This window comes from Oryctolagus cuniculus, chromosome 4 (assembly GCF_964237555.1).
Source record: "Oryctolagus cuniculus chromosome 4, mOryCun1.1, whole genome shotgun sequence".
Classification (NCBI taxonomy): Eukaryota; Metazoa; Chordata; class Mammalia; order Lagomorpha; family Leporidae; genus Oryctolagus; species Oryctolagus cuniculus.
Genome location: NC_091435.1, coordinates 117,105,701 through 117,110,414, shown reverse-complemented (window position 1 = coordinate 117,110,414; position 4,714 = coordinate 117,105,701).

Genomic DNA, 4,714 nt, shown 5'->3' with positions numbered 1-4,714 from the left:
TCCTCCCTGTAGGACTGAAAGGGTTCTGCTGGGAAAAAAGAAAGTTTAACAAAGAAATAACAGAATGTATTTTTATGTAAATTATTTTCTTGCATGTAATATGTCAAATTTCTTTTGTTGCTTTCCAAATTCTTTCTTAGTTCTGAACTTTCAACCATTATATTATAATGCATTTTGGTAGGATCTATTGGATTCATCTTATCTGGGGTATGTTGAGATTCCAGAATCTCAATTGCTTTTCTTCCTCTGACTTGGGAAATTTTCTACCATTATTCCTAGGAAAATGCTTTCTTGTCCCTTTTTCCATATTTTCTTTTTCAGATAGTATGATTAACATGCTGTTCTGCTTGCCATAAAGCTTTTTAACCCTTTTTCATCCATTTTGATTTTTTTCCTCATGTTGGGTGATTGTCATTGACCCATATTTGAATTCTCTTATACTGACTTTTGCTTATCTGGTAATCTCATAAACACAACCTCTGTATGGAATATTTTTAAATTCAGCTATTAGTTGAGTTTGCTCTATGTTTTGTTTGGTATTCTTTAATATTTCCTTTCTTTATTGATATTCTAAGTTGGTTCCACCATTGCTTTCCTAAGCTCATTGGAAATGTTTACATTTGTTCTTCTGAATTTTTCTCAAGAAGCTTAGATATCTCCATTTTGTGAGAGGTAGTTTTCTGGAAATTTTGTTCTGGTTCTTCAATTTAGAAAGTATTTCCCAGTTTTCTCATTTTGTTTGGCTTTCTGTTGGTTTCTGTGCATTAAATAATCACCTCTCCCATTCTTGTTACGCTTGCCTCATGTAGGTTCTCATTCTTAAACATCAAAGCCCTAGATTTTATGTGCCTTTAAATACTCCGTGTTCAGAGTACTCTTTCTTTCTTAGTGGCCTAGGATATTAGAGTGTGCCAAGTCATAGTATTCTTTTGGGAGAGTTGAAAGAAACAAGATAAAAACAAGTCCCTTTGGATGAGTCTAGAAATTATGGGGTTTAGATTTGCATTCCAGAAAAGTTTTTCTTTGTACAGAAATCAAGATCCAGAATTTATCTCCATGTAATTCTGTGCTGTGCTAAGTAGAGGGTCTATGGAAGATGCTGGTACTTTCAGACTGCTCAGTTTGAACCTAAAGAGGAAACTATAAATGTCAACAGCTTTAGAAACCACCTATTGTTCTCTTTGGTCTGGTAGAGCCAGGGATGTCATCAATTTTCGGGCTTGGATGACTTAAGATCCAGTAACTTTGTTGGGGATTGTTAAAACTGGGGTGCTGACGAGTGCGGAAATTATTTTCAGTGAGAGCCTTCAGGCCTATATTTCTCACTGGAAACTTCCAGGGTGGAAGAAAAAGTCCCAAGTGCTCACTCTGCTGTTCAGGCTTGTTGAGGTCAAACACCTGGTCCTAGGAAAAATATTCTGGTTGGTCTATCACTGGAGCCAGCTGCTAGGGAAGACTTGGAGAGTGTGGACATTATCTTTCAGGCTCACAGAGTTCTATTTCCTCTTTCTGGGAGGAGGCATCTGGCCTGGAATTCTCACCACAGCAAGCCAGAGAGGAAGGCATGGGGAGTGGTATCCTCCTGTTTAGGTTTGATATGTTCATTCTTTTTGGCTATATAGGCTCCCAGGTGCAGGTTTGTTTGAAGCCAAAATCATGGAGATGTGCTGGGAAAGTGTGCAGTCAAACTTTTTTCAGGGAGAAGTTGGAAGCTGCCCTGTTCTTGGAATCCACAGCTGCTAAGAGTGCTCATGCAGTTCAAGCCCTGATGCATTGTCCGTTGTGCTTCAGATAAATTCGCTGAAGGATTCATATCAAATCCCCAGCCAGGTAATTTAAAAATAAATCTCTCTGGCAGATACTATAAAATTCAGAACGGTAAAGCCTTGTTTATTGCGCAACCACTCTCCCTTCCAGGAAATTTGGGAGTTGAGAATTCCTCTCCAATTATAAGGTGTTATGCTTTGAGAGGAATTTGTTCATATGTTCATAGCTGCTTTTCCTATGCATATTGATGTGGATATTTTCTCATTCATATGGTGTGTAGGAGTTTTTCAGCTCACGTTTGCCTTTCTCCCAAAGGGAATTTATCTTTGTGTAGCTGTGCACTCTGTGTGTCAATGGGAGGAGAGATAGTTAAGGGCATCCCATTCTGTCATGCTACTACTATCACTGCAATACGTATTTATAATGGAAAATTCTCTGTGAACATTAATAAAGGTCAAGATAAAATAGAAGCTAATATAGAGAATCACTGCATTAAATTCATGAATACTATCATCCATAAAGGATAAAGGGGAAGAATGAGCTGTGATACCAACTGGATGAAGACAAATAGAATATAGGTTGTGAATTAAAAATGTAGATGTTAGTTTTGCAGTAATGATCAATATTTCAGCAGTTGTTTACCCTTTAAAGGAGAAACTGATTATGAATTGGAGTCCAATGGTGCATGATGGTACAGAGGATTCCACAAGATATACACATAAATACATACAAAGGGTTCCTCAGAAAAAATCAAACAAATTAGGTGTTTAATTTTAGAAATAAGGGAATAGATGAATTCCAAATATCATGTGAAACTGATAATTGTAATTTGGCAATATATCATGTGTCTATGTTTTTCAGCATATTTTCAACATAAGCTCAAACATTTTCATACATATTATAGTAAAGAAAATTTATATGTATTTGTTGTAAAAATTGTTCAAACTTTACAGCTCAAAAAGATAATTTCCACAGGCAATATTTTTATTTTTAGATAAATTGTAATCTTAGATGCCCACATCCCATCGGAGTGCCTGATTTGTGCCCCAGCTGTTCCACATCTGATCCAGCTTCCTTCCCATGTATATCCTGAGAAGGCAACAAATGATCATGGGTCCCCTACACTCACATAACAAACCTAAATGGAAGTCCTGACTTCTAGATCCTAGAAGATACACATAGGACATTCTTGAATAATAATTGCTTTTCGTTAGACTATCTGAATTTTATTAAATAATACACTTAAAAAGATCAGGAAGAAATTATGAAAATGGCTTATGAAATGAAATTCGATATCTTCCATTTTTATTTATATAAGAGAAGAGTAAAAACAGAGAACTTTAAGAAAATTTTGTGCATTTTTAAGGTGTATGCACAATGTGATTTTTTCATTTTTTATTTTATTTAATTTATAAAAGTTTATATATTTCATATATATAGATTTAGGAACATAGTGAGACTGCCCCCACCCAGCCTCCCTCCTGCCCATGACACTATGTAGTTTATAGACTGACTTAAAGCAAAAGAATAGCCATGGAATGTTGCCAGACTTCAAGGTCTTCATAACATGAGGCATAAGGAGAAGCCTTTTATTTTGTATTTTTATTATAAAATATTTCAAATATTTGAGAAAACTAAGAGTTCAATGATCACACATAGATTTAACTGTTTTCCACACTAACTATCAAGGAAAATAAACATCTTACTCTTAAGCAACAAATGGATAAAATAAATAAATTTGAAAAGGGAAATTTTAAAACGTAAACCCACATGTTGAAATATCTAGGATGAAGTAAAAGCAGCACTAAATGTGAAGTTTGGAGAAATCAATGACTACATAAAAACTAAAAAGAAAGAGCTTAACTAATGCTTTGTGTCAGTATTGTGATGTGGCAGTTTAAGTGTAAACCTGTAATGCCAGCATCCTATGTGAGTGCTGACCTGGATGGAGTTCTAGACTTCAGGCTATGGCTTAGCCCAGGCGTAAGCATTTCAGCCATCTGAGTAGTGCACCAATGAATGGAAAATCTCTCTCCCTCTCTCTCTCTCTCTGTTTCTTTCTAAGACTGCCATTCAAAAAAGTAAATACTAAGAAAATTTATTGTTGTACCTCAAGGAATTAAAGCATCAATTGCAAAAGAAAAATCAAAATATTAGCAGAAAGGAATTAGTTATTAAATATCATAGAAGAAGCAAATGAAATTGAGAATAAAAGAAATATAGGAGATCAATAAAAAAGGGATAGATTCTTTGGAAAGGTAATATATGTAAATCTTTGGCTAGACTAAATAAGAGAGATAAGATTCAAGGAAATAAACTCCAAGATGAGAAATGATACATAAAGGTACTACCAAAGAAACACACAAATAATGATAGAGTATTATAAACAATTTTCCATCAATAAATTGGATAACCTAGAAGAAATGGACAAATTCCTGTACACATACACATTACCAAGATTGAATCATGAGTGATGGGATATGTAAGCAAACTAATGCAAACAATATGATTTAATCAGTAACAAAATGTCTCCTTAAAAGAAAAGTCAATTTGGGCCTTCTTTATTGTGTAGCAGGTTAAGCTGAAACCTGCAATCATGACATTCCTCATGGGTGATCATTCAAGTTCCCAAAGGAACATGTCCAATCCAGCTCCCTGAAAATGCACCTAGGAAAGCAGCAGTAGAAAATCCAAGATCTTGGGCCCCATACCCACTTGAGAAACCCAGATGAAGCTCCTGGGCCCTGGCTAAGCCCTGGTCCAGCCTTGGCTGTTGTGGCCCCTTGGGGTGTGAACCAATGGATAGAAGATACCTCTCTCTCTTGCTCTCTCTCTTTCTAACTCTGACTTTCAAATAAATTTTGAAAAAAATCCAATCTATGAATGATTTCACTTTTGAATTCTATCAAATATTTAAAAAGCTAATAAAGAATTTTACCTAAATTTT